The following is a 23514-nucleotide window of genomic DNA, read 5'->3' as shown; positions in this document are numbered from 1 at the left end:
TTATCTGACTAGCAAATTAGGTTTGTTGATTACACTCTAAATATCAGTATTATTACAACATTTCGATTAGCCTTTGATTATGAATTGATATTGAGACTTTTTATTTGTTTTGGAGATTTAGTTGTTATAATATAATAACATGATCTCACATTTAGTTGATAGTTACCGATATTTACATTCATTAACTTTATATTATGCACATTAGTTACGTGATACCGCCTCATCCAATTAACGTCTTGATGGGAGATGTCATCTATAAGGGGTTGATAGTTTTTAACAGTCTAAGCCAAAACCCCGGCTAGTTATGATGACAACTTTTTCACATCGTCAATTTTGTGAATAACATACCTACATAAAACGTACGCTGAGAATAGAAAACACACCATCGGTTTCGAAGAGGACAATTGGCTAGTGACACTCATTTTCGCCGGTCGTTCAACGCTCACATTTGTATACGTCATCTTCATCAATGGCTAGAGGTATGTCCGTTTACTCTTCACGTTTCCACGTTTAGTTCCCGATTTTCATGAATTTGGTTCGTGAATTGAGGAATTGAGATTATTAATTACTCTGAATTTTAGTCTAACATTTGGTATCAAAGCTTCAGAACCTCTGCCTTGATGTTTAGCATTTGTTTTGGTTGAATTATCATGTGTTGTGTGCAATTTTCGTGGATTTTTGGATAAATTTATATTGGGAATTTTCTGGCTAGAGAAAAAATTGTCGATTCCGGCCAAATTACGGTGAAACACGGCTCGGCTTTGGACCAATATGGTTGCATCACCATGGGGAACAAAATCCCCAAGATATCTCGGCCTTTGATTGTTCACCGTAGGCTAATTGAGTGGTGGAAGCCTGCCTGAACAGATTCTTGCTCAATTCTAGGCAAATTTCTTCAACGTTTTGTTGATTCTTGGACCTACAAATTAATTTGGTTTTATGGTAGGCTACTAGAGGAGGATCGGACGGTGAAAGGGGCAGCGAAATCGGCGAAGGAGACTGTGAGAAGGAACTGTTCGTACGCGAAGAGGGAAGTTTGCATAGCGTGTGCCATGCATGCACATGGCAATAGCCCTTGCATTGTGCAGTTCACACATGCACCCGCGAGGCAAATTTACCATTCTACCCGCGCATGTTCAGAAGATTTTACGATTTTACCTCCCGGGAGCTAAAATTTCTATTCCCTTGCCCTTGAGTTGGATTTATAGTTTCCCCGCGACTGATTTTATGATTTTTTCCCCCGGATGCTTTAATTGCCCCTAATTTTGCCAGAAATTTACGTTTAGACCCCCACTCAGTTAATTTATGATTTTATCCCTTTAGTTAATTTACAATTCAGTCCCTACCCACTTAATATTACTATTTTGCCTTTACACACAATACTATGAATATTTTGCAAGAAATTAAATGTCTAGTGATCTATATATTTTTAATTAATTAGATATTAGCCACAGCATTTTTAATAATATTAAAAATTATATATTAAGAGCCCGTGGATCAAATATAGAAAATGAAATTTATTTGTAATTAATTATATTAATATATTGAATTTTATCCCATAAGAATTTTCATTATATTAATATGATTAATTAAGATGAAATACCAAATTATTTTTCTTAATTTCCGTACAAGGACTAGGAAAAGGAATATAATATGATAGTTTCATCATGTAGTAATGGTGAATCTATTTAAATTAGAAACTTAGTCCACATACAATTTTTTTATGTTATTTGATTCATATTATATGACATGTTCTGCATTTGGAAAATATGAATGAAGTGAATATGCCTAAAATATTGTGACATAAGGATGCTTATTTTGTTTATTATGCAGTTTTACCACTTGTGAATATTAATGTTCCCGAACTAAATGGTGACAATTAAAAGGTTTGGAAGGAATTAATTCTCCAATTGGAGTGCATGAACATTAATTATGCTATTTAGAAAGATGAATCGCTTGCTCCATCCAAAACTAGCACTCCAGCTGAAGTTACTCTTTATGAACTATGGGAGCGGTCCAACCGTCTTAGTGTGATGTTCATAAGGACTAAACTTTCTACTAGTATTCGCGGTTTAGTCACTCAGTATAATAATGCCAAAACTTTGCCAACGACTATTGCTGTGCAATTTGCATCTTTAGAAAAGGCTCATGCCATGTCGCAACTTGTCTTTGCCTTTTCCGGAGATCCAGTGGGTTTAGAGATATTGCCTATCAATCTAGGCGTGGACTCTCCAAAGTCTTACCTTACGTGACGTTGGATTTCATTTTGTGATTAGCAACCTAAAAAGTTATTACGAGTCGCCACTAACCTCTTGGGATTAGTTAGAAACCAATTGTTGACACCTAAATTTTGACTACCTTTTTTATCATTAATTTTTGCATAAAATTAGAACTAACTCTAGTTCTCATAAAAATAATTAAGTCATTTTTCTAATTTAATTTTAACATTCATGCATTGCATTCGCATTAACTTAGATTGACGGAAAGAAAATTTAAGCAAAATTGACGAGCGGTGGACCGAAGGCTCGCAAGACATGTTCAGCCAAGGTTAGAGGGAAGTGCCGAAATTCTCAAGCAGGCTTGGACCTATTTTCGGAATTAATTTAGCCTATTATTTAGATCGGGCTTTTAATTAATTGATAGTTCATTAAGGAAAGCCTAATTGAGCCTAGAAAATGCACACTAAGCCTGCATGTCATGTAAATTTCGGCTGGCCTTAGGCCTACAAGGTTTGGCCAAAATTTTTAGAGGAAAATAAAATCAATTTGGTCAATTTAGCCCTTTAAGATTTATGAAAAATCAGAATTTAGTATTGGGGTTATTTTGTTAAAATTAGAAACCTTAAGCCCTTGTCTTGTAAGCCTATTGTATATATAAGCAACCTTAAGGCTAGGGTCAATGGGACGGCAATTATCACACATTAGTGCTTAGAAAATTGCAAAGCATCCTCAAGGAGTTTGAGAGTTTTCCTCCCGAGGGTTGAAGCTTTCCTCCTTCCTCGCGTACTACCTCTACCCGATGCCTCAACCGCATCGTCCGCCGTCGCCACTGCTGCTGCTTCGCTATCCAGGTTCCGCCAATGCTGCTGCAGTCCTATCCAAGCCCGTGCCGTCACTGCAGCTATTCCTGCCTCTCCCGTTCGCTGTCGTAGCGTCCACCAGCCTGCTGCCATTGCTGTCCAACCCTCCGCCGAGCACCGAACCCCACTGTCCCAAGCTGTTGCTCCTACGGTGTTTTTTTGGTGTTGTTTCGCCGTTGTTTAGGGGCTATTTCGCTGCTGTCCGGGGTCCAAAATGGCGATATTCAACCTGTTTCTAACCATGGTTTAGTGCAAAATTTTTACTCTAGGTTTAAGGCTGATTTGCTTATTTCTCATGGGATATCTAGCTGCTGTTCAGGTCCAAAAAGGACTTATTTTGGGCCATTTTAGCTGATTATTCAGTGCTGATTTTGTTCAGTTTTCATAGGTAATTTCCGTGCTATTTTGGTTGCAATTTTGTTGTTGATTCGTGCCATTAACTGTGTTTTTGTGCTAAAATAAGAAGAAACTTTTGCTATCTATCAACGCTCAAACGACTTCAAGTTTGCACCTCGTCATGCTACGACTCGCTTGACCTCGTATGCCGCCGGTCACTTTTGCGCCGTGCCCCAACCAAAGTCCGAGTGAGCCTAAGCATGGTCGTGCATGACTCTTAAGTCCTTCAGTCTTTCATCAACAAGCACAATCCACGAGATTGTTTGGAATTTCAAATTAGGAAAATTAATCCAAAAAAATTCTGATCTTTTGAGGGTTTGATATATCTTTCTTTCCTATTTTGGATTGTTCAAATATTTAAATTGCCTTGAATGAACTAAGCACGGCCGTGCATGACTCTTAAGTCCTTGAGTCTTTCATCAACAAGCACAATCCACAAGATTGTTTGGAATTTCAGATTAGGAAAATTAATCCAAAAAAATTCTGATCTTTTGATGGTTTGATATATCTTTCTTTCCTATTTTGGATTGTTCAAATATTTAAATTGCCTTGAATGAACTTTTGCATATCTTTGGCATATTTCACACCTTTTCTTAAGGTAAAACATGTTTTTCTATACTTTTGCATGCAAAATAACACCTGTTAGAATTTAAAACTTTGAGAAATCAATCTCTTACATAACATTGGATGTTATCTCACTTTAGGGTATTCTTTTACTTCTATTTTTACAAATCCGAAAATGCATACAAAATACCAAAAATGTCATTCATGTGGCATATCATATAGTTTAGATTGCATATTCACCACGTCATTCATGCATATGTTATGTTATGGCATCCCTTGCCATGTCATATAGGTTAGCTGCATTAGCATTGCATTTAATAAAAAGAAAACACCTAAAAAATTAAATCCATTGGCCAAATCAAAAGTTTTTTTTTTTTTTTTTATGAAAAATGACTATCGAAAAGGCGTTAATTGAAAAAATAACGTAATCAAGTCTCCAAACTCATTTAATCTCTGGTTTGCATGATATAAAGTGTTTCTCCTGAATACTTTATTTAGGTTTCTAATCAACCTACCAAAAATGATTAGTGGTGGATCCGAAACTTAAATTCTTTTGCATAATAATCATTTGAACCTAAGTTGCGATTTGATATAGTTTGGGAGAGTCCGAATTAAGTTAGTCGAATAATTAACCTAATAATCCATTAATATGGAATTTTTTTATTTTAGGTCGCAATATCAATCGAGACATGAGAGTGTCATCTCAATTCTAGTGCAACCAGAAAATCTAGGTTTGGGGACTTATTTATGTTAGTTAGCTTATTTGCGTCCTTTCGATACCAAACCAATCAATATATCCAAAGGTGGCTACACATTGTGCTTGTCATTCAAAGCCACCATGTATCTTGCCGGTGCTAAATGATCACGCATACTGTTTTTTGACATTTTCGTACAATTACCTACTTGATCCCGACCCTAATGCCTAGGAAAGAGATTAATAGGCAATTTATCAAAATACAATGCTGTAATAAACACTCAAGGTATGAAAGGCGGCTAACTACAGATTGGAATGTAAACATACAAACCAATCAATATTAGTTACAATACTGAATGCTAGACCCAAGACATGATTGTGTATACATAAATTAGATTGACTTGGACATTGGTCGACCATCATCACCAAGTGAGAGCTTAAAAATGTAAATTAGGTTAAACATGCAATGAAATGTTTTTTCTAATTTTTCCAATTTTTCTCTTTTTCTTTTGGATTTTTTTTTTATCTTTTTATAGATTTTCTAAAGCATTTTATGATTTTTGAAAAAATAAAATAAAAAAAGACTTTTTCCATGCACCTGGTACTATGCATATGAAACGCTCTCAACTTTCTCCCGCCCGGTACTATTCACGGGTCTGTCCCGGTGGCCATTCCTAGCGATCCACCCATTGGATTTGCCTGAATTTTGGATCCTTGAGTCACCTCACCTCCTATTCCAGCCTCACCATTGGGATCTTTGAATGGAGTAGTCTTTTGGCTTGTGTGACGGCTTTGAGCTAGGGTTTCCATGGCTGGTCCGTCTGCAAAGTCCGAGAATAGGGGAGTCGCTCCCTTGCGGCAGCCCCTTGCCAAGGCAAGGGCTCAACAACCAAGGAGTGCTACGACCTCCCTACCAACCGCTAGCACCTTTCTAGGAGTTGGTGGAGATACATCAAGCTCGGAGTTCCATGAAACTCTTGCCGAGGAGTCTCCTGCTGAAGTAAAATGGAAATTGACAATTGTTGCAAATAGAAATGGGAATGCAATGGCTGAAGCTGGGATTTCGAAGGTCTCTCGACCTAAAAGGCACGAGAGAAGCCGCAGCAGGGCTCTCTCTAAATCGCCTCAACCCGCTCGAGCTTCTAGTGCGGCAGAACACCAGACTCGGCAGACTCAGCATTCCCGGTCCGCCATGGTCCCGTTCGGCTACTAAGGGGTATGAGCTTACTTATATCCCTCTGTCCATTATTGACAATGAAATTATAGTCGATATCTCGGAGGAGATACTTGGGGTGACCGACCGCAGATGGAGAAAGTGCCCGTGGGGTACTATATGGGTAAAAAACTCCCCTTTAAGCTCATTGAATCAATCACGAAACAACTATAGGGGAATCACTTAACGGAAGTCATGGCTAATAACGAGGGGTTTTACTTCTTCCGTTTGTCGGATAAAGAGTTTCGTCGTAAGATTGTTGATAATGGTCCCTTAACCATCGCAAGAATGCATCTCATTCTTTGGTAATGGCAGCCTTTCATGGATTTAAAGCGGGATCAATACAACACCTTGTTGGTTTGGGTTCGATTGTGAAACATTCCCTACGATCCGTGGTTGGCTCCTAGAATCGGTTCTATTGCTAGTGTGATTGGCAAGCCACTACATGTGGATTCTCAAACGGAGAGTATGAAGAGGATATCCTATGCCCGAGTCCGTGTAGAAATTAAGGCCGTTCGGCCCTCGTGTAAATCTAATTAGGTACGGCTAAATGGTGATGTTTGCACAGTGAAAGTAGGCTGTGAACGGATGCCCTCATCTTGTGCTAGTTATGGCACTTTTGGCCACTCTTGCCCCCCGGCCCCGTATATCCGATTGTCCCAACGGATGCACCGTCCGTCAATGCAAACTTGGCTGCCCCACCGGATGCTTCGCCAGTCAATGAGGACCCGGCTATCCCACTAGTTGCTGTACTTTCTCAACCTGAGCCCCCTCAACCCAAAGAGAGGTGGGAGGAAGTCCACCATAAGAAGAGCCGAAAACCTGCCATAATTTCGGGCCGCAAGGACTCGGATGTTACCGATTCTTCGATTACTTAGCCACCAACGGAACCTGCTATCCCCGATGCTCTTATGCATCCCAATATGGGCTATAAACAAGGATTGTTGGTAGCTAATAGTGCTAACCCCAAGACCTAAGAAGTGGCGGGATCCAATATACCTCCAGTGAATATTCGGTGAGTAGTGGTGCTCTCCTCATAATTAGAGGATGAAGCGGAGGTAGAGGCTAGCAATATAGGTACCGAGGAGGTGAACAACCTCCTATAGGCCACCCCAATTATCCGCAAAGGTGATACAAATGCTGTCCGGACGAAGACGCCCCTAGTGAAACAATCGGTTGAGATGCAACCCCCGTTGATGGATGCTTCACCTGAATTCAACTCGGAGAATAGCCCTAATATTGGTAAAGGGGCCAAACTAAACAACAACAACAAGAAGTATGGTGGCCATAAGAGACGGTAACTCCTTTCCCTCCTTTGTACATAATGTTTATAGGAGTATGGAATATTAGGAGTTTTGTTGACCCCTTAAAACAAGCTGAAATCGGGAATTTGATTCGTGCTAACAACTTATGTTATATTGGTATTCTCGAGACTAAGGTTCCAGAATCCCTCCTTTTGAACATCTCTTCTAGCTTAGTGCCAAACTGGAGATGGGTTGCTAATTATGATCACTCCCATGAGGGAGAATTTGGGTTGGTTGGAACCCAATGCTGGTGGATGTTGCTGTGTCTTCATCTTCATCTCAAGCAATTCTAACCCATATTCGCTACTCGGCTATCAATAAGTCCCGTGGTCTTTCGGTTATATATGCGGAACACACTTTTGTGTCTAGGCGGTGCCTTTGGAGTGATCTTGTCCAAACTAGCTTGATTTTGGCTGCGTTTCCTTGGACCGTAGCTAGAGATTTCAATGCTATAAGGCATCATTCCGATAAGGTGGGAAGCTCAACCCGGTAGTTGCCAGCTTTTAATGAGTTCGGGGAATGCTTGACCCGAGTTGGACTTGATGATCTTCCGTATGTAGGCCACAAATTCACGCGGTCCACTTCTTCGGGGGACACAAGGAAACAACGGAAGATTGATAGAGTTCTTGTCAACGCTCAATGGAGCAATGATTTCTCGCACTCTGAAGCCTCCTTTTTGGCCGAGGGGGTATCCGATCATACACCCATTATAATTAGGATTATGAACTTCATAATGTCTAGAAGGCCTTTTAAGTTTTTTAATTTCTTGCTCTCTCATCCGTCTTTCATGATAGTGGTTTCTCGGGTTTGGGATAGTCGGGTGGTTGGGACTCTTATGTTCATTCCGTGTTCTAAACTCAAGCGTCCGAAGAGTCGGCTCAAGCAGCTCAATAGGGAGTCCTTCTCTGATATATCCGCTCGTACTTCTGATTCTAGATGTGCTTTGACCGCTATCCAAGATGCACGGGTGATGGACCCTTACAACCAAATGCTGGTTGATCGGGAGTGTAATCTTCTCCGATCCTTCTCTATACTTCGACTCCAAGAGGAAGCCTTCTATAAACATAAATCTCGTGTTCTCTTGTTCAAAGAAGGGGATCTAAACACGAAATATTTTCACCATACGATTAACTAGAGACATCTTCGGAACAGAATCATATCGGTTGCGGATAATAATGGTCTCCTTATCATTGACCTACTTGCTGTTTAGCAACTTATTGTCTCACATTGGGAGATTGTTGGCTCTAATGCTCTCTTGGCTGTTAAGGACTTTTTAGAAACCGGTAGCTTGCTTCGTGAGGTGAATACTACTATTTTATGCTTGGTCCCTAAAGTTCCCAATGCGATCGCCATGAATGACTTTAGACCGATTACTTGTTGTAATGCTATCTATAAATGCATAGCCAAGATCATGGCTAATCGTTTAGCTTCTGTGCTGCCGACGCTGGTTAGTCCCCCTCAAAATGCGTTTGTCAAGGGATGGTGGATTAGCAATAATATTCTCCTTGCCTAGGAGTTGTTTAGCATATTTCATCATGAACTATACCTACCAAAAAGTGCTATAAATGTGGACTTTCGCAAGGCCTATGACACGGTGGATTGGGATTTCATGGAAATGGTATTGCGAGCCTTTGGATTCCTTGAAGATTTGCTAAGCTCATCATGGTCGACATTCGGACTCCCAAATTCTCGGTGGCTATTAATGGGGAAATGCATGGTTTCTTCTCTGCTGGGAGGGGTATTCGATAAGGAGATCCTATATTGCCTTATCTGTTCACTCTCGTCATGAAAATTTTCACAAGCATCCTTAATTTGAAGACTCGGCAGTAGGGTTTTAAATACTTTTGGAGGTGCAAGCCTACCCAGCTCACACACCTTTTCTTTGTTGATGATGTATTACTCTTTGTGGAGTCGAGCTTAACAACGGCTATATTGTTGAAGGGCAGCCTTGATAGATTCTCGGCATGGGATGGTCTTATGTCGAATCTATCCAAAAGTGAAATTTTCTTTTCTAGGGGCTCAGCGGAGCTACAAGGAACAATCCTCAATGTCGTTGGCTTCCACGAAGGTGTACTGCCATTTCGGTACTTGGGTGTCCCTATTATTGCCTCAAGGTTGACAAAAGTAGATTGCGACTCCCTGGTGAACTTGATAATGGCTAGAGCTCGATCTTGGACTCAACGTTTTCTATCATTCGCCAATTAGCTTCAGCTCATCAAGTTAATCCTACATGCGATTCATGTTTATTGGGTTGTTGTGTTTGTACTACCTAAGGTTGTATTGTCATGAATCGTACAAATCCTAAGGCAATTCCTTTGGAAGGGGCCAGGACTTTGTGTTGGGGTTGCAAATGTCTCGTGGGATGACGTCTGCCTTCCCAAAGAAGAGGAGGGTCTCGGGATAAGGAGACTTGTTGATTGCAATAGGGCGGTAATGATTAAGCATATCCGGCTTTTGTTCACCGACAAGGAATCTTTATGGTACAAATCATTCCACGTTCCTAAAGAACAAGAATTTTTGGATAGCTACTAAGCCAACATTTTGTTCGTGGGCGTGGAAAAAGACACTAGATCTTCGTGTGGATTTTATGCATCTTTTTAGATGGCGATTGGGCGATTGATGTAATGTGTCTTTTTGGTTTGATTCTTGGCATCTACGTGGGCCGTTTAACAAAGTTTTCTCTAATATGGACATCTACCGATTAGTCATTCCTCGAAAAGCCACGGTTGCTAATGTATTTGCCTCTTCGGGTCGCCAATCACATATTGTGGCCACTATTGAGACGTGGCCCGAGTAGCTCTTATCCCTTGACGAGCGCTGTTCTGTTTGCTTTACTTGGCTTGGTCACTCGTCTGGTTATTTTTCCATTACCTCATATTGGAATATCATGAGGCCGAGAGAACAAGTGGTACCGTGACACACCTTCATTTCGAATCATACTCTTGCTCTTCGGCATTCCTCCCATTTATGGCTGGCCACGCTCAACCGATCGCCCACCCAGGTGCTACTGCTAAGTTATAATTGGATTTCGGATGTTGTGTATACCTTTTATCGATGCAGACTGGATAGTGTTGATCATCTATACTACAAATGCCACTACACCACGACCCTTGCTTCCTTTTGGGTGACCAAGTGCAATCTTGTGTGGTCTAACAGGCCTTGGCGGGACAACCCGCATTGGGCCATGTAGCATATCAATTGCCGTAGCTTCCACCAATAGTTAGCCCCTTTCTCCTTTGGAGCCCTTTGCCACATCATATGGAGGATAAGAAACCATATATTGTTCCATAACCAGATTCTCTATTTGCTTGCCATTAAAACGCATCTTGAGAAAGTTATGAAGAATAAAGCATTAACTTTCAAGCATGTTGAAGACACCCCTCGTAACAGGAGGATGCAAGCCGACTAGGCTATTGATCCGACTATTTTTTGTTGATATGAAGGTCGTCTCATCTACCTTTTTTGGTTTGTACTTTGGCCTAGTTTTTTTTTTTTTTGGCCATTTTCCCCTTTCCTTAGGGACTCTGGTCCCTCTTTTGGATCCACAACACTCTTGCACTCTCAATGACACTCACTAGTGTCATCACAAGTGCATGACCTCTTTTTTTTGTAGTGTCGGGTTCCCTTTACTCTTGTATAGTTGCGCCTTGGTTAAAGTTAATATATCTCTTACCTTTACCCCCTCAAAAAAAAAAAAAACCAAAATTGGCGTTGTTTCCACGGTTCTAGGTTAAACCCAAAACGACGCAGCTTTGCAAAGATCGAAAATGGCGCTATTTCGTCTCGCTTGTGCGAGACCAAAATGGTGCCATTCTACCTTGAGGGGACCCCGTTCAGCCCAGGCACCCATGGACCTACTCCAAGACTCGACTTGGCCGGGCGGATCGACTTGGCTTGGCTGGAGAACGCCGTAACAATGTCAGCATTTTATAAACCGATTAGGTCCCGATTTGGACCACAACAACACAAACAACAGGTAAATGAACAAAGCAGGAGCAAAAGTCAACTACAACAAGCACAAATTAGGTTTCGATTTGAACCAAATAGCAATGACTCGGGCGAGGAAAAATTGGTGACCAAAACAATGGAGGAAGCTTGGACATTCGGCTTACACAAACTAGACAAAATCGAAGCACAAACCCATCATAGTAAGAATCAAGAGTAAGTAGGTAATCATGACAACTATCTAGGCGGTCTTGGTCGGTGAGCTCATGAGCTCAAAAATAGGGTGCAGAGAGAAGGGCCGAGGGAAACCAACCTAGAAAAGCTCAAACGGATGATAGATGATGCATGGTGGTTGAAAATTGCTAGTAGAAGCAAATCCCCACCATGAGCACGCTTGATTTTCCACTCCTTCCCAGCGAATTTCTCTCTCGATCCTCTCAAGAGACTCCTCTCTCTCTCTCTCTCTCTCTCTCTCTCTCTCTCTCTCTCTCTCTCTCTCCTATTTTTTTGCTCACGAAGCTTCTACCTTTTCTCCAGCTCAAGCTCACCTTTTATAGGCTATATAAATATCCGGCTTGCAGGCTTCTTGGCTGCGCAAAAAACAAGTGGATGGGAATGTCGGGACAACTAGAGTTTGCCAATGCCTATATCGCAAGAGAGCACGAGGAAGAAGAGAGAGAGATGGCCATGGTTGGGCTTGTGGGAGATGTGCATGGGAGAAAAGAGAAGGCAGAGGGAAGGCCGGGCCTACACCTGGCCCAACTACAGAGAGTAAAAAACAAAATGCTAGCCTACGTTACACTGGCCCATTTGCATGAGGAAATGAAAATATGAGGCTGGGTTGCCCGCATGGATCCGGCTAACCTAGCCAAATCCGATCCCAATTCTTTTTTTTATACAAAAACTTATATTAAGTTGAACTTAATTTATATTTTTCAAATTTTGCAATAAGACAAGAAATAGCCAAATTACAATTTTAACCTTTTTCTCATTTTATGACTTGAGGAAAAAATAAATTAAATTTAATGGGGGACAGCAAAATTAGGTATCAACATGCCATGAACCTAATCATGAAGTTATCATTATTGAGGTTCACTAGTGTTAGAGGTGTGTGTGAGCACATTATGAAAATGAGGGTCATTGTGGCTCAGCTCAAACATCTTGAGGTTGAGATACTTAAATCCTTCCTTGTATGCTACATTATGAACTCTTTTCCATATTAGTGTGCACCTTTCAAAATCTTTTATAACATATAAGGAGAAATGATGAATTAATGAACTCATGACCATGTGTGTTCAAGAGGAAGAAAGACTACTTATGGTAGTGGGAGAGAGTGCTTATTTAGCAACATAAAGAAGGCAAAATGGGCAAGGTAAGTATAAGGGAAAGAGTAAAGTACATCTCCAAGATGACATTAAAAATGAATCCATATGCTTCTTCTATAAAATGAAGGGGTATATTGAGAAGGAATGTCAATAATTTAAGGCTTGGCTCAATAGAAAGGTAATTCAATCTCTTGTGTTTGTTATGAATCTAATATGGCTGATATGAGCTACAACACTTAGTGGATTGATTGTAGATCTATAATCCATATTTCAAATTCTTTACGGGGTTTTCAAAATCACATGAAGCTAGTGGGAGGTAAACACTACATCTATTTAGTAAATAAGATGTGTTCGCATCTAGAAGCTATTGGGACAAAGTGATTAGTTTTCAATAGTGGCTTTGGAGTTCCAAGTTTTTCTAGAAACTTATTTTTGTTTTAAGACTATTACCCCGTGGTTATTCCTTTAACTTTTCAAATTCAACTTTTAGTTTGTCATTTAAATTTGAAACTGTTGGGAATTGTAGCTTGTTTGATGGTCTTTTTCAAATTAATTTGCAAGACAATGTTTTTTTATAATGCGATGCATGTTCATAATAGCACTAGCATAAAACAATGTATTGTGAATGAAGATTTCTCTATAGTCTATGGTGTGGCATCGGAAACTAGAACATATCTTAATAGATAGAATTAAGCAATTGGTAAATGATGAAGTACTTAGTACTTTGGATTTTACTGATTGTGACACTTCCGTGGACTGCATAAAGGAAATGCAGACCAACAAGTAAAAAAAAAATGCCAAGAGGGGTATCGAAATATTAGAAATCATATATATAGATATATGTTGTCCATATATGGACTCGCAAGGTCATAACTATTTCATCACCTTCATAGATGATTACTCACATTTCATGTATCTCTACTTGCTTCATAATAAACACGAATAGATGCCTTCAAAATGTTTAAGGCCGAAGTAGATAAATAATGCGTTAAGCAAATTAAGATCATGATATTAGATAGAGGTGGGGAATGATATGGTAGATACATTGAAAATAGACAAGCACCTGGTACATTTGCGAAGTTTCTTCAAGAGCATAGGATAGTTGCTCGATACATCATGCTTGGTTCTCCGGACTAAAATGGTGTGGCAAAAAGAAGAAACATAACTTTATTGGATATAGTGCGGAGTATGCTTAGCAACTCCAAACTTCCTAAGTCCTTATGGATTAAAGCTCTTAAGATGGCAGTGTATATATTAATTGGTGTTCCAACCAAGGTTATCCCAAATACATCTTCCGAGTTATTAAAAGGTCAGAAATCGAATTTGCGACATGTACGCGTTTGGGGATGCCCATCTCAAGTGAGATTCTACAATCATAGGAAAAGAAGTTAGACCCAATGATTCTAAGTGGGTATTTCGTTGGATATGCCAAAAAGTCCAAGGAATACATATTTTACTATCCATCTCATCCCACTAGGTTTGTGGAATTGATGAATGAGAAATTTCTTAAAAATGACTTGATTAGTGTGAGCAATCGAATCCAAGACCCTGTTTCTAAGAAAGATCATTCAGATACTTGACCTTCCACTTCAAGTACCAGATTGATTATTATTCATAATGCCCCTCCATTTCAAGCGGCTGTTGAACAACCAATCATTGAAGCTTTACAACTTGTTGATATTGACCCAAGAGATCCAATTGTTCAACAATCACTAGAAACTATTGAACAACTAGTTTAACAACATGCTCCTTAGTAGAATGTTGATACAACATTAAGAAGATCTATTAGAATGAAGAAATCAACAATTCCTAGTGGCTACATTGTGTATCTCGCAAGAATCGACGATAACATGGGAGCTAAGAATGATCTTGAAATGTTTGTACAAGCAATAAATTGTGATAATTCTAATTTGTGGTACAATACCATGAAGAAAGAGATTAACTCTACGGCATCTAACAAAGTTTGGGATTTGGTTGAGTTGCTCGATGGTAAGAAGGCCATTGGTTGTAAATGGGTCTTCAAAACTATAAAAGACTCATTGGGCAACATAGAAAGATATAAGGCTAGACTCGTTGCCAAAGGATTCACTCAAAAGGAGGAAATTGATTACACAGAGACCTTTTCTCCTATATCTAAGAAAGATTCTCTTCCTATTGTTTTGGCATTAGTTGCCCATTTTGACATGGAATTGCATCAAATAGATGTAAAAATGAAATTCCTCAATAGAGAATTAGAGGAGGAGGTTTATATGGAACAAACAGAATGTTTCTTCTCTAGTAATAGTGAGCATTTAGTGTGTGAGCTTAAGAAATCTATAAATGGCTTGAAATAAACATCCTACCTATGGTACTTAAGGTTCCATGAAGTTATCTATTCATTCGGTTTTGTAGAGAATGTCATGGATCAATGTGTATACCGGAAGGTCAGTGGGAGCAAAATTTATTTTTTTGTTCTATATGTGGATGACATTCTCCTTGCAACCAATGATAAGGGGTTGCTATATAAGATGAAATAATTTATTTCTAGGAATTTTGACACGAAGGATATGGGTGATGAATCTTATGTCATTGTCATTACGATTAATAGGGATAGAGCTCAAGGCATTTTAGCATTGTCTCAAGAAACCTATGTCAATAAAGTCTTGAAAAGATTTCGGATGAAATATTGTTCACCTAGTATAGAACCCATTATGAAGGGTGATGGGTTCGATTTGAACTAGTGCCCGAAGAATAATCTAGAAAAGGAACAAATGAACAACATCCTATATGCTTCTGCTGTTGGAAGCTTGATGTATACTTAGGTTTGCACTCGACCTAACATTGCTTTTGCTATGAGAATGTTGGATATATATATATATCAGAGTAATCCAAGTATAGACCAATGGAAAGCTGCAAAAGAAAGTGATAAGGTACCTGCAGATACAAAAGATTACATGCGTATATATAGAGGAACCGATCGCTTGGAAGTAGTTGGTTAGTCGGACTCGGAATTCGCTGGTTGCGTTCATTCTCAGAAATCAACATATGGATACATTTTTATGTTAGCCGGCAAAGCCGTGTCATTGAGGAGTGCAAAGTAGACCATGATTGCTACTTCCACTATGGAGGCTGAGTTCATTTCTTATTTTGAGGCCACCTTACATGGTATGTGGTTGAAGAGTTTCATACCGGCGTTTAGAATTGTGGATTCTATTTCTAGGCCACTAAGGATATTATGTAACAATTTAGCCGCTATTATCGGGGCTAAACACCACGAAAGTGGTAGTCCAAGTAAACATATCGATATTAAGTATTTAGCCATAAGGGAACATGTTAAAGAAAACAAAGTAGTCATTGAACGCGTTAGCACTTAATTGATGTTAATTGATCCTTGACTAAAGGCATACCACTAATGAGCTATGAGAATCATGTGGTTAAGATAGGAATAGGTTCTGTCATGAGGATTTTCATCGTATGGATGAATTTATGAAACTCTTATTCAGTTATGATGCATTTCTCAATTCTATTGTATACATTCATTTATTATGAAAATTACAGTCATTTTAACCTAGAATAAACTTAAGGTTTATTCATTAAGTAGATCCGGAATAAACTAGGGTTTATTTATTACGTTATGCTATCACATGTGGGTTAATTTTGAGAAGATAAGATGCATTGTGATATGTGAAAGATAATCCTCATTCTAAGAGGATTTGTTGCCATGATTCATGTGTTTTGTCTTCGGTATGAAGTTAATGTGTATTTGGTTCAATATTTCATTGATACTGTTAGGATCAAGTGGGAGGATGTTATAATAGTAGTAGTATGATCTCACATTCAGTTAATAATTACTGACATTGTAACATTATATTATGCACATTAATTACGTGATAACCACCTCGCCCAATCACATCTTGGTGGGAGATGTTATCTATAAGGGGCTGGTAGTTTTTAAACGAGTCATTTAAGCTAAACCCCCCTGGTCAATTATGACACCAGTTTTTTCATGTTGTCGGTTTTCCGAATAACGTACCTACAAAAAATGTATGCTAAGAATAGAAAACATACACCATTGGTATTAGAGGGGGGCAAGTTGCTAGTGGTACTCATTTTCGTCGGTTGTTCAACATTCGCATTCGTATTCTGTGTCTTTATCAATGGCTAGAGGTATGTTTGTTTACTCTTCATGTTTCCGCATTTAGTTCCCAATTTTTATGAGTTTGGTTTGTGAATTGAGGAATCGGGATTGTTAATTATTCTGAATTTTAGTCTAACATTGGTGCCTCCTCATCTTTCTCTTATTCTCTCTCCTTTCTTGCCACCCTATATTCTCTCCCACTTCTACGATTCTTGTTTTTCCTTTTTGCATACACTTTCGTTCTATATCAGTTTGGTATTAGAGTTAGACCCAACTTCACCAATTGGTATTGAGACGATTGTTGTATCAAAGCGATACTCTAAATTTGTTCGGTATAAGAGCTAGATCTGTTCTTCATCATCATTTGGAATCTCCGATTTAGAGCCATTCTTCATCACCATAACTCAAATTGGAGGTCTAGTTTTGGAATTCTATGGCAATATTAAACGAGGATTATTATAACGCATGGTTCTAAATTTGTCATTTTTATGGAATGACTTGCTAACTCAGCAATTATTGTTGGGTTTTAAACACAAAACCCGATAGAATGTCTTAAAATGTCGCTAGGAAATACTACAAGGAGTAAATTTGTAGCAAAGTAAAGCATAAAGATTCACATTGTACTCCCGCAAGACTACGGAAACCAAAAGGGTAATTTATCCTAAATCTAAAAAGGTCTCCGATGGTTAAATGCATCTTGGTCAATTGGAACAAATTTATTAACTATATAATGGATATTACGTAAACTACATAGACAAGTTAAATTAAAAATTAATTTTCCGAGTAAAACAATAAGCTATCAATATTAATTGAATATACATAAGCTACATTGTCGCGACATCAAGTTTGGGAACCTTAGCTTAATGGATTATCAGGTTAATTTTTAATTAACCTAATTTGGACTCTCCCAAGCCCATACCAAACCACAACCTAGGTTTATTTCATAAAAAAAAATATTCAATTGGAGCCGCCATTAATCGTTCTTGGTAGGTCAATTATAAACCTAAATAAAATAGCGGGAGAACTATTTTATTCCTACAAACCAGAAAAAATGAATATGGAGACTTGGTTATATTAATTGAAAAAATTAATGCCCTTTCGGTACCAAATTTCACGAAAAGCCCCTTTTGATTAATGATGTGAATTGAATGACTTAGAAAATGGAATTGACTATGTGACAATCGAAAACCATGAATTTTTGTATTTTCGGATAAAAGGGTGATTATTATGAAAACTTGCCATAAAATGCGATAACATCTAGTTTAACTTAAGAAAATGATTTCCCAAAGCCTAACTTATATTAGATGTTATTTATAACATAAAAATGGACTTTTGACATGTTTAACAATAGAAAAATGAAGGTTATTTACATGAACTATATTAAAGCAAAGTAAGAATGAAGATAAACAAAAATGCCCATAATATGCCTTAATTCTGATTTTTTTTCTGATTAATTCACTCATCCCCAAAGGTTAAAGTTAGAGTAGAATTTATCCGCTACATATTCTTAGATTCGAGTCGGTAGGCACATAGAACTATAGAATGACATTATCCCTTAATACAAAAGGTAGATTACAAAATTCTATACAAATTATAATCTCATTCCATAAATCATGGGTAAGGAGATATAATTTAATTTCCGAATGATCAAGGCACAAGGGAGCAGATATTATGGGCATGTTTGCTTATAATTGTGCAAACTATATATTGAAATCAAACAAACAAGACTAGACAATAAGCAAAGTCAACCTTTTGACTTAGAGTTTTCGAAAATTGCAAGAGGTGCCCGAATTTCGAAAGTGGGGTCCACCTTTCCTCATCCAAAGTTCGATTTTAATTTTGAGAAAATTATCCTTATGATTTGCAAATTAATTCCAGATAATTCTAAAAAAAAAAATTGAATAATTATCCAATTGAATTCTAGTCTTATCCATAAATCAAATAATCTCAGAAAATCCACAAGATAAACATATCCAACCAACTTCACATGTTAGAGATAATTATGAAAAGCCAAAAATCATCCAAAACAAACTTGACACTGTCCAACTCAAACATCCTAAAAAATTAGATAAAGTCCCATTCAGCTCTACCCTTATCTATAACATGTAAAGATCATCGAAAAACCACAGATACGGCTACTCAACTAACGCAAAGTGAAAATTCAAAGCGAAGATCTCTGCTAGCATGGCAAATTCAGCCAAGGGGTGTGTGAGCCGAAAAATCTTCTATTAATTCACCAAAAATTCAATCTTTTTTCAATTCAACTTAGACCATAGAAAAGTGCCGAACAATTTTTTTAACTTTGAGAAAAGAATGTTTCCAATCAAATTACATCAATTCTCAAGATTATTAAAACAATTTCATGATCAAATTGAACTTACTAAAAAAAAATCAGAATTTTTATCCAAATCAACTCAATTTTCGGTTTAGCCATAGAATTAGAAAAGGTTTAATTTTCCCAACTTTTATCCCAAATCAAGTATGCTCAAGACGGTGCAAGAACATCAATGCGAGTTTCTAAATAAACAAGCACGATTTAGCAATCAAAAGTAAAATAATTTTACCTTTTCTAAGCCAAATTTTCAGCATGCGCGCTTGAGGAAAACGCCCAAAACAACCTGCTTTTTGAGCTCAACTCATCGCCAAACCAACCCCGGATTATCTAACACAAGTAGTAACAAAGTTAGACCTTTAAATAATGACAAAATAGGGGCTGATCGACCTCAAATCAAGGCTGATCGGTGACGCCAAGGGCTGGACAGTGAGCTAACCAACCTAGATGGAGTGTCGGTGATGTTGCGTGGACTGTTTGGGGCACAACCAGGCTGCGCTGGACCACGGGCAAGCTGGATGGTGGCTGAACAATGGCGGAACAAGGCTGGATAGGACGCCGGCTGTGGTGCGCGGTGCTGGACGCATGGTGGAGGGTTTGGCCGAACTCGGTTTGTTCTTGAGGGAGTCGTTGGCCTAGGGGACAGTCTCGACCATGGGGGAGATAATCAACCCTTAATTTTCTCGAGAATGCTTTCTAATTTTTGCTCTCAATGTGAATGCCGAAAATTGGAAGAATCTCCCATTGGCCTTGAACCAAGGGTTGCTTATATAGACTTTGATCTACTAATCCTAGTAGGAGTAGGAGTTGATCTTGACCGTAGGATTAGTAATCCTAGCTAGGATAGGATTGATTATTAGCCATTAGATCTCTAGAGTCCAAATCCATTAAAACTCTAGCTCTAGCTAAGATAGGACTCTCAAATTAAATAAACTCTTAATTAATTTGAATTTCGGAGAGTCCAATCCCCTTAAAACATTATGAATTTCGGAAAAAGAGAGAGTGACTATGATAATGGCCGAAATTCTCCTCTCTTGTGGGCTTATGGTGCAATCTCGGGCTCGACTCGGGCTCTAATTAACCAAATTGATAATTAATTAAAGGGTTTGCTTAATTAAATAACCAAAATGGTCTAGTTTGAATTTGAAATTAGGTCCAAACCCACTATAGAATTCGGCACACTCACCCTCCATGCTTTGGCCGAAATTTCTTATTAAATCCTGGGCTTGCTTCACATTTTCGAGCTCAAATTAAGGCTTTCCTAAATTATGGACATTTAATCAAAAGCCTTTCTAATTTAATTAAGCTTGAATTGTTCAATTTGAGCTAAAAATAAGTCTAAATGGCTTGATAAATTTCGACAATACCATTTCATGCCTTAGTCGAAAATTTCAAACTAAGTCCGGTCCAGCTTCTATCAATTTAAGCTCAATTGCTTCTTTTCTAGCTTGGATGCAAATGATAATATATGATTAACATAAATTAAATATGCAATGCATGCGGAATTAATTTTTGGTGAGAATTAAAGCTAATTCTCATTTTATGAAAAATGAATGATTTAAGAAAAATCAAAATTTAGGTGTCAACATACATAAATAAGTTCAAAAAAATTGGTTTGTAGAGTAAGATGATAAGCTATTAATGATAGAATAATTAGATATTAAACAGGGTCTTCACCTAATTGCTTAAACTTTTAAAACAATTGACAATGGTCCTACAAAATCTCATATGGTATTAGAATAGGTATTGAGTTCAAATCTTTTTAGTCCTCATTTACCTTCTCGCATACTCAAAAGATCATTTCCTTGTTTAAATATTTACATGGACAGTGGAAAAAATTTCGTTTTCTCGATTAAGGAAATCATGTACTAAGAGGAATCCATCATACATGCAAAAAGTATGTAACTAGTGAGATTTATGTAATTTTTTCGATTTAAGGTTTCAACTCACTTTTAAGCTCGATTGAAATATGAAGTCGCTCAATTGCTTTAATTAGAGTCATGATTTCACATTCTCCTCCCTCAAATTCGACTTGGGGTTTATTCGACCAAGGATTTGGGAATTTCAGGGTTTTGTTTGGGAGAAATGCATGTTTAGAATGAAAAGGCCCATATCCAAAGGCAAGAAAGGGGCACATGAATGACACGTGGTCACTGGGATGAGGGGGGATTATCTCGATCATGATGCTCCAATCGGAGAGTTGTTTGAAACAAGTTCCATTCGAGGACTTTTTCGATAAGTGGGTCTAATCAGGGATGTATTTTAGAATTTTCTCGGATTGTTTTTTGCTCTTTCTATAAGCCCATCCCGAAAATTTGTCCATATCACTAAGCTGCTACCTAGTCACTAGTCTGAGAGATAAGAATTTGACATGACAACATTATGGTATAAGGGAAAAAAAAAATGAACGGGCCAGCATGATCCTAAACATCTATGTACTTTGCAAAATAAAATAAAAAAAAACAAAGTTGCAAACTATGACCAGAGAGGAACTCATGGAATCATACAGATGCAGCAAAAGTATGAGATAGTTTCTAATTTCTTCATCAGTTTCGACAATTTTTAAAACACGACAATCATTATCACAAGCTCGAATTCAATACCAAATCCAGCCATTATTCATGATAAAAACATCACCAACCCTACCCAGAAAAGCCTGCAAATACATGACCAAAATGCTAACTCCAGGCAATTCTTCTTATTCACTTCGAAGCAAACACGAAGAAGCCAGAAAAGCAACAAATGTGGGCTGTCGAACTCGGCTCCCCATGGTAGCTTCTTCCCTCTGCAGAGAGAAATCGCCCGAAAGACACGGAAACAAGGGTTCCGATAAGAACCCGGAAATGCCAAAGGATGCAAGGTTGCCCTATCTTGGGAGATCCCATAAAACTTCCTCTCATCAGATCAAAACGAGCAGCTCCCAATTTTTTTTTCCCCTGACCTAAGGATCCAGCGCACATACACAAGGTCACACACACCCACACCACACAACATAGTCAGCAACAGAAACATCTGCAACAACACTAAGATAGAAGCCAAAGCCACCCCCTGAACGACTCCATATTCAAGGGGGGGTTGGCTATGGAGAGAGCCAATGGAGCACTACATGGTGGGTTTGGGAAGTTTCGTGCCGTACTCAAGAGGGTTTGAGGAAGTAAAGCGTGCTGCTGTATAAATATAGGCAGGCAAAAGAATTCATCATAATTTGAGTTCTTCTGGTCATGAGAGCAATAAGAGAGGGAGGTGACTTCAGTGTCACTTTTCTGGTGTTGGAAATGGCGGCATCTTCCAAAGGATATGCCCTCCACATCCGAGCACAGCCTCCCTCTGCTTTTACACTTTATGGGGAGGAAAAGGGCATATTCCTTTTTAGCGAAACTTGTTCACGAATTTCCAGAGAAACCCCGTTAAATATATGAAATATGCTTAACTCAAATGTCTTAAAAAGTACTCGTTAGCAAGTGCTTTTTTTTTCTTTTTCTTTTTATATTTAGGCCCCTGGAATTTGTGGTATTTATGGCACAAGCTTTCTTGTTCTGGGAAAGAGGATTTCTTGGAAAGGTTTGGGGGTGAGATCAGCCACTTCAGTTAAACAAAACGAAGGGAATTAGGCCGGACCTTTTAGCGTCATCGCTTTGTATCGTCTCCTTTCTTTATTTTAAAAGACTGAGATCTCATGTTCTGTGGTGACTTCAGCAGCATCTTTGTTTCGTGATTTCCCTAGAAAGAGAATTTAGGATGCTTTTGCTTACATAATATGCTCACGGTTAATATTACGGAAAATTCCAAACGATATACTTGTGACAAATTTATATCCAAATTAATTTTTTGACCACAAAAAAAAACCCAAATTGGTATAAATTTCCTCCAATGTTTGATCACAAAAAACCCTTAACTAATATATCTGTGATAAACGGATGGTAAGAACCGCAAACTAGTACACCCGTCAATTACCACGTGTCATGTAACTCAGTAATTTGACGGTAAAATATAATGAAAGCTAATGGAGAATGAATTTATCACAAGTGTATTAATTTGAGAGTTTTAGTGATCAAAAAATCAATGTGAGGTAAATTTATCTCATATGTACCAAATTGAGGTTAGTTAAAATTTAGGTGTCGACAAATGCCCTTCTTTGAGTGGGGACCCAAATACAATTGAGAAATAGCCCTCCAAAGATGTTTATTAAGTGGTCTTACGTTTCATTCGTACAGAGTCAAACGCAGTACATGCAATTTCGGGGTCACCGCTTCTTCCGACAAGAATATTCGTTGGGGGTCATGTTCACTGCTCCAGAGCAAGGTGATCATTTGGCAAGCCAGGCGTTGGGCTTTGAGATTGGGCCTTAATTTCGACCAAGCCCACTCCTTATAAAACTTTTGTATACAAATCTTCGAGCCGGGCCGGACTCAGCAGGGGCCAAACTAGGTCGGGTTGGACTTTCTAGCTAAATGTCCTTGTGCAAGCCCATACAAAAACTGTCTTTGAACTAAGCACCGGGCTGATTATCAGGTCTACTCTACGGATAGAGCCTAACCTGAAGGA

The 23514-nt window shown here is 38.5% G+C and overlaps 1 long non-coding RNA gene across 1 annotated transcript; it reads right to left on the bottom strand.

The window, feature by feature from the left end:
• Nucleotides 1-2670: 2670 nt before the first annotated feature.
• Nucleotides 2671-22217, bottom strand: LOC115735076. Its single transcript, XR_004014729.2, has 3 exons — nt 21379-22217; nt 4933-4938; nt 2671-2682 (listed from the first exon to the last, which is right to left on the bottom strand). It is a non-coding gene; the product is annotated as an uncharacterized LOC115735076 (long non-coding RNA).
• Nucleotides 22218-23514: the final 1297 nt, after the last annotated feature.

This window comes from Rhodamnia argentea, chromosome 10, assembly GCF_020921035.1.
Source record: "Rhodamnia argentea isolate NSW1041297 chromosome 10, ASM2092103v1, whole genome shotgun sequence".
NCBI lineage: Eukaryota > Viridiplantae > Streptophyta > Magnoliopsida > Myrtales > Myrtaceae > Rhodamnia > Rhodamnia argentea.
Note: the sequence above shows the minus strand (reverse complement) of the source record. Positions and strands in the feature narration are given on the sequence as shown.